We start from the raw sequence: 12,105 nt of genomic DNA, 5'->3' as shown, positions 1-12,105 counted from the left end.
ACTTTATCCGCTTTTACCTTTACCTTTTTGTGCCTTTGAATAGACAGATAATTGCGGCTTCTCTCGGCTTACAGACGGTTTTAAAATATCTTCCCACTGGCTGATAACGTAACTTTACCTTGAGATATTTATGTCTGCGAGGCTTTGTGACAGAGCTCGTCCGGGGAAGTTTTACCGCCTTGCTTATTTCTCCTGGCAAAGAGCATTGGTGCAAAGATGTATTCCGGTCTGAAGGGCGTGGTTACCATGAAGCTGAAAACCTGAGGTGTAGGTTGATTGTTTTCTTAGGTGGTAGGCTTCGGCCGTGGCTAGAATTACCACCCTGCGAGCAAAACCGCGCCGCAAAATGACTGATTGTGTCAGTTGACTGATGCGATTTGTCGTGTTCCGGAACGATGCTCGTAGTAGCTTATCTAAAGGGGATGGGTATGTACAGTTGCGTTGCGTTTAATGACAGGATCCGATCCACGGGGTAACTACACTGGAATTGGAAGCTAGCGGGATCCGAAGCACGGTGCACCGCTGGCCGACCGCAGGTAGTAGGGGGCCCAACTAATAGGTTCGTCACCTATGAAAGGCTGCCCCGCCAACTAGCGAAAAATCCTGGGATGGCTTCCATCGTGCTGGTTGACGACCAGAGAGAGGACCCGATGGTGATTCCCAGGGGGGTTCGGGCGTCCCCGCAGTCTCCAGTCGAGTCTTCCTTTTAGTGTGGTATCTTCGTGGATTGAGGAGTCTACAAACGTCGCGCCTCGTACAACTGCCATCCCTTTTCCTATTCACCCTTTACATCAAATGACACGCAAAATGAAGAAAAGTAAGTATACACAGCGGTTGCACCTCCTCTCCTTAAAAGTGCATTTCTCAAATATAAGAGGAATACACTCTAATCTCTGTGCAGTCCACCATCATCTGGAGACTGAGAGGCCGCATTTACTTTTTCTTACGGAGACACAAATTGGGGTTCCAACTGATGTAGCGTATCTTCAGTACCCAGGGTATTCACTTGAGCATAATTTTAAACCTCGTGCCGGGGTCTGTATGTTCGCACGTAATGACGTCTGTTGCCGGCGTCTCCGTAACTTGGAGGTACCCAACTTCTCAATCATGTGGTGTCTATTGGATACAGGTACGGATCAGATTGTTTACGCCTGTACTTATCGCTCACATAGTGGTGACCAGGAGACGACGCGGATGTTTCAGTATCTCAGTGAAACGGCTGACACCGTACAGCGTCGGTATCCGACTGCCCAAATGGTTTTTCTGGGTGACTTTAACGCTCACCACCAGGACTGGCTATTCCCATACCAGAACACCGACCACGCCGGGAGAGAGGCGCTTAAATTTGCCTTATCGCTAGATCTCTCTCAGCTAGTCCAAGAGGCAACACGGGTACCTGATATTGACGGCCACACACCTAATTGCCTAGACCTTCTGCTGACTACCGACCCAGACCGTTTTTCAGTATCAGTTAGAGCTCCCTTGGGCACTTCTGATCACTGTTTGGTTAGGTCAATGTCAAACTATCACCCCCTGGACTCCGGTTCTACTGGAATCAGACGGGTGTGGCGATACAAGTCAGCAGATTGGGACGAGATGCGGCTTTTTTTGCATCTTTTCCTTGGTGGCAAGTATGCTTCTCGTCTAATGATCCGTCGAGCAGTGAAAAAGCTTTATCGGAGGTCATAATGCAAGCCATGGAATACTTTATTCCATTCGCTGACGTATCACTCGATGGCAGGGTTCCACGGTGGTATAACGCTGAGTGTGCCCAAGCCGAGGCGCATAAAGATACAGCGTTTGCAGCGTGGGCTGAAGCCCGTTCAAAAAAAGCTCCGGATATCACCGCCAAGAAGAGAGCTTTTAACTTAGCCGCCAAGTCCTACAAGAAGGTACTAAAAAGAGCTCGTTTTAGTCGCACCATACGTATCGGGGCAAAATTAGCTTCTTATCCACGTGGTAGTAAAGCTTTTTGGTCCCTTTCGAAGTCCATCGAAACGAATTTTTGCCGTCCTTCGCTGCCACCCCTTTTGAAACCTGACGGGTCTCTGGCTTTTACTGCAACAGATAAAGCTAACCTCTTAGGATCTCTGTTTGCAGCTAATTCACAGCTAGATTCAGGAAGTGCCTCACCACCAACCATACCTTTTTGTGACTCTGTCATGCCAGAGATACGCATTCGACAGTGTGAGGTTTTAAAAGTGCTCCGCAATCTGGATGTGAATAAAGCCATTGGTCCAGACGGAATTCCAGCTGTGGTTCTTAAAACCTGTGCTCCCGAATTGTCTCCTATTCTAACACGTTTATACCGCCTCTCCCTTAAAACCACTCAGGTCCCGAAAGCTTGGAAGATTGCCAACGTGCAACCTGTTCCAAAAAAGGGTAGCCGTGCCGACCCATCTAACTACAGACCAATTGTTATCACCTCTTTATTATGTAAAAGTCTGGAGCGTGTACTTAATAACAGACTTCTGGCATACCTAGAAAACAACGAACTCCTGTCAGACCGTCAGTACGGTTTTCGACGAAATCGGTCAACATCGGGGATCTTTTAGTGTATGCCACGCACATCTGGGGTGAAGCCATGGATAAGCACGGTGAAGCGCTCGCCGTTTCACTCGATGTATCGAAAGCTTTTGACCGTGTCTGGCATGAAAGTCTTCTGCACAAGCTTCCAGCCTACGGGTTACCCATTAGTTTTTGCAACTGGATCGCTGATTTCTTGAGTGGACGATTTTTTCGGGTTGTCGTCGATGGGTCCTCGTCTGACCTAATGGCCATCAACGCTGGTGTCCCTCAGGGATCGGTTCTTTCCGCTACGCTCTTCCTGCTGCATATAAATGATCTGTTAAAACCCGGCATCTTTGGGTATGCAGATGACAGCACTGTGACGGTTAGATACATGTCCAGTCCACGAGCTAGTGGAGACGAAACTCTTGTGCTCAGAGAGGCCTTGGTGGAACGCGTTAATCTGGCCTTAAGCGAGGTGTCCGATTGGGGTGACACTAATCTGGTACAGTTTAATGCTTCCAAAACCCAAGCGTGTTTGTTTTCCGCCAAACGGAGTCCGTTCCCCCTAACTCCGACTTTCCGAAATGTATCTGTGCCAATCACGAATAGTATTGAGCTCCTAGGTATCAGCATTTCGTCCAATCTAAGCTTTGGACAATGCATCGAGTCCAAAGCTAAAACTGCTGGCAAAAAACTTGGCATCCTCAACAAAGTTAAGCGCTACTTCACGCCAGAACAGCTTCTAACCCTGTACCAAGCTCAGGTTCGGTCGTGCATGGAGTACTGCAGCCATTTATGGGATGGCTCTGCCAAGTACCAGCTCGATGCTTTGGATTCGGTGGATCGTCGTGCTAGGAGACTCATTGGCAACGACCTTGTAGTCAGTAGACTTCAAAGCCTTGAACACCGGCGCAAGGTTGCTTGTCTGGCTGTTTTCTACAAGATACATTTCGGAGAGTGTGCTCAGGAGCTATTCGATTTGGTCAAACCATCTCCTTTCTACCATCGAACTGCGAGGCACCGAAAGAATCTGCACCGTTACGTGGTTGAAATACCATCAACACGTACGAAGCGTTTTGCTTCTTCCTTTCTGATCCGCACCGCAAAGGCCTGGAATGCCCTCCCATCTTCCGTCTTCCCTGATACCTATAATCTGGGTACCTTCAAATCAAGAGTGAATAGGCATCTTCTAGGCAAGCGCGCTACATCTTAGGCTGCATCATCATTTACCATCAGGTGTGATTGCAGTCAAGCACTTGTCTATATACTTTAAAAAAAAAAAAAAAAAAACACCTTGTAACAAAGGCGTCGGAGGGCCTGACTGTGCTCATTAGCAAAACGGTACGAACTTGCAGGGACTACCGATTTTTTCAATTGATACGTTACGTACGCCCTCTCTCTAAATGGTCCAACATTTCGCGCACTCTTGTTGGTAATCTGATTACTCAGCACCAACAAATTGACATATTTAATACAAGGTAAAGGAAAACATCGTGAGGAAACCCGTATGCCTGAGAGTTCTGCGTAATGTTCTCAAGTGAGGCGTCCACCAATCCACACTAGGCTAGCGTGGTAGACAACAGCCTTAACCCCTTCTCATTGTTGATATGATGATGAATATTAACTAGCGGTTTCCCGCGTTTATTGCAGTTTGGAACGCAACTAACTGTATGCCAAAAAACTACTAGACTGGTTGCTCGGTTTAGGCTTGAACGAAGCATAAACAAACACTTTCCAATTTATAATATTAGTAAACATAGGACTAACGTAACTTGCTCTTCAAGACAAGAAGAACCCCCAAAGTAGCACCCATTACTACTAATTTAGGTCTAATTACAAACAAAGATTTTCCTCTAACATCTCTTACGGTTTTTGCTAATAAACTTTTCCGATCCATTTGCCTTGGCATCAATTTTAATTGGCGCACGCACCATCTGCGGCTGTGAGTAATTATTTCCGACCGCTAATAAATAGATGAAATTGCGGGTCTATAGTAGTTTTTAGGGTACCAAGCCACATAGTTGCATTAAAAGCCGGCAAGTTTTGTCTGGTGGGAGGCTTTGGCCGTGGCTAGTTACCACCCTACCGACAAAGACGTGCCGCGTAGAAGCCGATAAGGAGTATAACTACAATAATTTGCTTGCTCACATCCGTAAAAGTCAATCCCTTCCCATATTTAAGTGTACTGTTATTCTTTTTTTATGTAATTATATTTTTGAATCTTTAAAATGTATGTAACATTATATACAGATCTCTATTATTTTAATAGAATCTATTATTTTATTCAAATTTATATTTACGTTTAGGTATGTCCATATATATCGAATTTTGAAATTTTTTTTTGTTTAAGAGATTGCTTGCAGCAGCAATACGTCCGGCTTTGCATGCCTACAATTTTTGTATTCTGTTATTTTGTTTTGCACGTCTCATAAGCGATTCTCCAACTTCAAATGTCACTTTATTTATTCTTTATTACTTTTATAAGTAAACATAAATAGACAAATGTTTGTGGTCACGATAACGAGCGAAATACTTCACTTATCGAGTTGGTTTTTTTATAGGCTTCAGTATTTTGAGGAATAGAAGCCTATTACTTTTCACGGTATATTTAGTTGTAGTTTAATTATTATTTACAAATAATCTCAATTTTATTGTAATGAATGAGATTATGAGTCGTGCACTTTTGGATTTTCCAACTATTTTTTTTTTTTGACGTATAAATTGATGTTTGTGTGCTATAACTATTTCTTCTTTTTAATAATGAAATAACATTTATAATGGAAAACTCCCTACCTACGCGATATACCCCATGACAGACAGTTTCTTAATAAAACTCTTCTAAGCGTACATTTTTAGGCCACGTGAACAAAACCATTTAAATCGAAGGAAAAAAAGGCTCAAGTTTATACAGTTCGCTATAAGCTTATACGTGGGTGGTCGTGGGCCGAATAGTAATCTGGTTCAGAACCTCCTTTATATTACAAGTGTCTGTTTGAAAAGGGTGTTTTAACGCACAAAAAGATTAAATTTTCCTTTTGTATAATAGGTATTTCTATGAAAAAGACCAACAGTACATAAGTTTGATCGCATTATAATAGCGTAGCCTTTTATCCGTGCCTCGGAGAGTACGTTAAGCCTTCGGAGCCGGTGATTATCACTTATTTGTGACCCTCTGGCGCAGTGGCGTGCATAGACGGTATACAGATTATATAAAAGGTTAAAAATCTCCAGTACAATGTATAAAATACTTAAGGAAGTCATTGTAAGAGAAAAAAAGTCTACCTTTAAGTTTTTATAAATAAGTAGACTATGACAATACACACGTGGCCATCTAGCCCTAAATTAAGCGTAGCTTGTGTTATGGGTACTAAAATAGCTGATGGTTATTTTTTGAATATAATACACATAAATAATTATAATACACAGATAAACACTGAGACACTGAAAAACACTCATGTTCATCACACAAATATATTTCAGTTTTGAGAATCGAACCCACGGCCTTATTCTCCGAAAACAGGATCACTCCCCACTGCGCCAATGGACAGATTACAGATATACAGATTATATAAAATGATAAAATCTCCAGTACGATGTATATAATACGTATGGATAGGCTTTGTAAGTGTAAAAAGCCTAGCTTTAAGTTTTTATAAATAAATAAATAAATATACTACGACAATACACACGTGGCTATGTAGCCCCAAATGAAGCGTAGCTTGTGTTATGGGTACTAAGATAGCTGATGATTATTTTTTGATTATAATACACATAAATAATTATAATACACAGATAAACACTCAGACACTGAAAAACACTCATGTTCATCACACAAACATATTTCAGTTTTGAGAATCGAACCCACGGCCTTATTCTCAGAAAACAGGATCACTGCCCACTGCGCCAATCTTCAATAGTATAACTCGCACTGGATTAATATAAATCATTTTATATCATCTGCATACCCTGTGGATACCCTCTATGCGTCTCTGCTCTGCCGTAGCAGTATACGCTGTGGTTTCAAGCAGGTTGTCAAGGATTCAATCCTCGCCAGGGCCAATTAGGGATTTTATTTCTTAAAAGGACCTGTCTTTTGATGTTGATTTGTCGTCCTGACGTGCACAAGGACAACTTTATTGATAAACTTTTTAGCGCAGAGTATGTTTTATTTCTGATATGATTTGTTTCCTTAACATTAATATTGATTTACTTTTGATTTGATTCCTTGATAAATGTTACCCAAACAAATGTTGATATTTTATAAATTTAAAATGCAAATAAAAATTTTCGGAACCGACAGGATTTGAACCTGCGACTCTCGGGCAATTTAAATTTATAAAATTGATAATTCCTCCAAGTGTAGGTAAAAAACACTACTAAAAAATTATAAAAATGTTGACATGATATTTAACCTTTTTTTTCATTATTTTTAATTTCCATTTTTGCCACACTTTACAGAATGGAGTGTCTATTTATTCTATGTAACAAAAGTATGTTTTATATATAAAGTACATAATTCTTTATTTACTGGGTGTATTTACTACTAAGCCATCCTTAGATTATTTTCCTCGATAATCGGTATCGGTATCGTATCGGCAAATTCATGTATCGTTACATCCCTTGTTTTAAACATAGAAGAAAAACAAATGTTTTGGCATAAATAAAAACATAAATACAAATAAAATAAGAAGAGAATATACTTTATGAAAGTGTTACATCCGGCGAGCTGTGGGCTCCCTGGCTGTTATGTCAGATGACGTCACGTAGTTCTAATGGCTGCTAACTAAAGTAATATTTTTGATTGAACAAATAGAATTTATGTGGCTTGCGCGAAACAAATTTTGGTAGAAGCAAACTCTCGCACTTCTAATAACAGTATGAATTGAAATGGCATTTCAAAAAGCGATATGAGTTTTCATTATTCGCAGAAAAACCCCGTCGAGTTTTCACGATATTCGATGCGAACGGAACATTTCTTTACAAACGAATTCACATGGATAATTCCGTATTGTTCTTATATTATGTAACGCAAATGTTTTTGTTTTACTATTCGAAAGTCAAAAGTATTTAAAATTTTAAAAAGTTAACTGACAGAACTGAAATCGTATGTTATTTTCAGCAGAAAAGGTTTTTAAAGAGTCAGTTTTTGCTTGCGCGTTTTAATAATAATTGTTAATGACTCCTGGCTGCAGCACCAGCATGAGGCCTAAAAAGTGGGATGTCCTGGGTTCTATCCTCGGCTGAATTATTTCAGGTCTGGTCTGAGGCTTTAGCCGTAGCTAGTTTCCACCCTACCGATAAATACGTACGCGTTTTAACTTTCCAGTACATAAGACGAACCACTAATGAAACTTTCTAACACAGAATTAAGATCATACCGAAACCGTGTACACTGAGGCATCAAAAACCACTCCACTTTAGTATGGTTTCTCGAAAAAACGTTTTGTCACTTTATACCATTTAGCAGTTGAGAGTGATTATTTTTAATCCAATCTTCACCATAAAATGGGAAAAAGTTTTTGGCGTTTTCAGTGTTTTTAGACGCAATGCAAGGCATACAATAATAGCTGAATAAATTCAAATTCATTTTTTAAAGTAGGCCTACTTTATAAGCATTTTTGAATAAGGATTCTGTGCGTTTCTTCATTCAAATTTCTTCTTCTAAAAATAATTATTGAAGAAATAAAATAACTAGATAGGTATATACAAATAAATATAGATTTCGGCATTAACGCAAAAGCACGTTTTGCAGAAGTTACTGGAATTTGAAATAGCCAGGGGTTGAATAAGGTTAGACGAAATTACACTTTTAAATTTTAAATTGAACTACCCATGTGATATTTTTCAAACATTTTTAGAATGCTTTTCATGCAATCTTAGCTTCGATAACGCACAGATTTTTCATTTTGTTTCGCTAAAAGGAAAATTTGCTCTTTGAATTGAGAAACAAATTTGCACATACCTTTACACAGAAAGATTTTTTAATAACTCTAGGTTTGTCTACGGGTTTCCATAGTTCTGTATACATCACTTACTGATAGAGATTCAAAATTCATTTATTCCAAGTAGGCATAATATAAGTTCTTTTGAAACGTCAAGTCTGTCTGTTTGTAGTGACTCTGACCACCGGTTCGGAAGGCAGATTCTACCGAGAAGAAGCCGGCAAGAAACTCAGCAGTTCAAATTTAAGCAGGAAACTTAATAACTTTCGGTATAGTGTTTTTGGTTGCCTCGAAGCCATCGCTATGTAGCGTTAAGACTGCCAAATCGTATACGCTATGTTGTGTTTTTTTTATTCCACGCCGTGTGTCACCACAGATCAGAATACAGTTCTCATCCCTCTTATTCCCGCGGGTGTTGTACGAGGCGACGAAGGGAATATAACGGAGAATGGAGGGCAGCGTGACAACCATCTAGAGATCACCAACCCGTCTACCCGGCGTGGTGATTATGGGTAAACTTTTCCGTTAGTACAGCCCTTCAGTCCAACAGTGGACTGTTACTATTGATGGATGTCCTTGTGTTTGTTGTGCAGTTAAAGTGTATTCATTCATTTATAGCTCTCTGCATCGCCCGCTGAGTAACTAAGAGCTTTTTATAAGGCCAATTACGACCATGTAATTTATTTATTTTATTTATTTATTTTATAGTACAGGAAAACTTACAGCTAATAACAGAAAATAAAAAACGAAAGTAAAGTTATCAACTATAGCCAATTACAAGTATTCACAGATAGAATTTACATAGTAAGAAAGGAAAATGCTCACACGGGAAGTATAGTACAAAGTTAAAAGATTTATGAATAGTGTAACTCTAAAAATTGGAATGACCAACACTGAGAAGGTATAACTTCTCAGTGTTGGCCATTCCAATTCATTCCACTTCCCGTGTGAGAATTTTCCTTTCTTACTATGTAAATTCTATCTGTGAATACTTGTAATTGGCTATAGTTGATAACTTTACTTTCGTTTTTTATTTTCTGTTATTAGCTGTAAGTTTTCCTGGTTGTAGAGGAACCAGCATATTACGGCTAATATCGTCGCTAGCGACAGCATTTGAGGCAATGGACAAAATGCTCTTCTTAACATCACATGCAGTAAAGTGACTAAACTCAAACGGAGGATAATTAGAGGTTGGAATTGAAGATAGAGAAAGAATAGTACGCATTTTATCTGAACTATCAAAAGAGTTAGAAGGGTTGGAAAAATATTGATTTAAAAGTTCAACATCAACATGAGAAGGTGAAGAATTTCTGGATGATTTACCAATTCCAACAGTTTCAAGAAACTTCCAAACTCTGGAAGAGTCGCCGTTTTCGACAGATGTATGAATATGGCGTCGCTGTGCATCTCTACATAATGTATTGCAGCGATTCCTGATCTTATGATATGTTCTTTCATTTTCAGCAGATTTTTTGCTCTTAAATTTAGACTTGGCTAAATTTTTCTTTAAAATTGTATTTTTTAATTCATCAGTAAGCCAGGGCGCAGGTAAATGTTTAATCTTGACAGATTTTATAGGTGCATGTATGTCATACAGTTGTGTGTGTAAAGAACAGAAAATTTCAACTTTCACATTAATACAAGATGCGGATTCTACAGCAGACCAGTCAACATTACGAGCATCATCACACAATCGATCAACATCCATACCACCAAAATTACGTCGCAGACGTATTTTAGGTTTATTTTTTGGAGGGCGCAGTTTATATGACAGAAAAATTAAATCATGATAAGAAAAGGCATCAGCAGAACATTGCCCGTGCTGAGAAACAGGATCGGGAGAAGACACAATTATTATGTCAAGAAGAGAAGGAAAACAACCTGGAAAGTAATGGGTAGCCGAAAGGGGAAGAATATGTAAATTACATGCTTTAATAACAGATTTTAGTTTGCTAGCCCGGGTGTCACATTTAAGTAATCATGTATTGAAGTCACCCATTATAATCGTATGGCTATAAGTAGGGACAAAAGTTTCGAGAAGAGTCTCAAAAGGATTAAAATAATTTAATAAAAGAGAGGGACAATAGAACACGCCAAGTAGTATCTTAGTCTGCGACAAAGAAACCTCCACTAGTAAATGCTCTGCTGAGTCCGCAGGAGGTGGTTGACATGACGAGCTAACAACTCGAAAAGGATTAAATCCAGGAATAAAGGATCTAAAATAGATCGCCACACCACCACCACTCCTATTGGTGCGGTCATTACGAATAAGGTTAAATCCAGGAAGAGAATAAGAGGTAGACGGCAAACAAGGCTTGAGCCAAGATTCAGATACTAAAATGGCGTGAATATTTTGGGACTCAAATGACGCAAGCATATCTGGATAATGAGCCGGAATGCTTTGGGCATTAATGTGAATGGCATTAAAGTTTTTCGCGCAGTCGGAGAAGTGAGAATTTAAGAGATCGTTGAGGGGAATGGAAGTGGTTTCTAACATTGTTGTGTAGACTATAAGTTGTATTTTTAGTGTGTGTATACCCAAATAAAAGTTATTCTTTCTTTCTTTTCTTTCTTTATCAGGTTGATAATAATCAAAATACATAGACAAATTTTTATTGTCAACTGCAAAATGGAATGAAGGAACCACCTGTTCGAGAAAGACTGCTGAAGTGGATCGATTTTTGTTGCTTCAATATTAGTTGTGTAAACGGTTTCTGTATATTCTTAATTCTGTGAACTAAAACATTTAAGGTATATACCTACTAATCGTTTCCCACATGTGTTGCCGTAAGCGTGTTATGATGTTTAAATTACATGGAACGCCATTAATAAAACTATGTCTGCCCGGATGGATGGACCATCAGAATTCTATACCTATTGATTTTCAAAAGAAAAAGATTTTTTAGCACAATGTTAAAAATAATTTAAAACTCTTTAACATTATGCTTAAAAAAATTGATTTTCTTTCGTAATATTAAATCGCAATAGAATTTTAACCAAGTTCCTGAAACAGCGAAGTTTTTTAATAATGTGCGTTAGAAATAACGGAGGATGGATAAAATAGGTCTCATAAATTATTCCATTACCCTGATTTATGCTTAGTTAAGTTTATATGCAGCTTTCTATAATTTTATATGAAATGCCAAATTATGTTTTAGCCAATTGTCACAGATTATTCATCAAATCCTACTAATTTTATAAATGTGAAAGTGTGAATGTTTGTTACTCAATCACATAAAAACGGCTGAACGGATTTGACTGAATTTTGGCATGCATGTAGCCTTTGACATGGCAAAGAACATAGGCTACCTTTTATCCCGATTCCTTAAGAAGTTCCCGAGTGAAAATTTAAAGTGGTTTTCTAGCTAAGCCGCGGGCACACAGCTTTGAAATTTGATATGCATGTCACCTGCTATGGAAAAGGATATGTACTTTCTATACCGATCTCTCAAATAGTTCCTATGGTAGTGAAGCATTAGACCCAATTCTGAAGTCCAAGCGAACGAAGTCGCGGGCAGAAGCTAGTATAATATTAAAAGTACAAGGTGTGCGCTTTCAATTAAAACAAATTTGACAAAAAAATCATCCTCAGAAGATGTGAAGTGATGATTATATGATGAATTGTAAAGCCATTGTGAAGTCAACATCTTCT

The sequence above is a fragment of the Pararge aegeria genome, chromosome 23 (assembly GCF_905163445.1).
Source record: "Pararge aegeria chromosome 23, ilParAegt1.1, whole genome shotgun sequence".
NCBI lineage: Eukaryota > Metazoa > Arthropoda > Insecta > Lepidoptera > Nymphalidae > Pararge > Pararge aegeria.
This window is presented reverse-complemented; position numbering follows the sequence as displayed.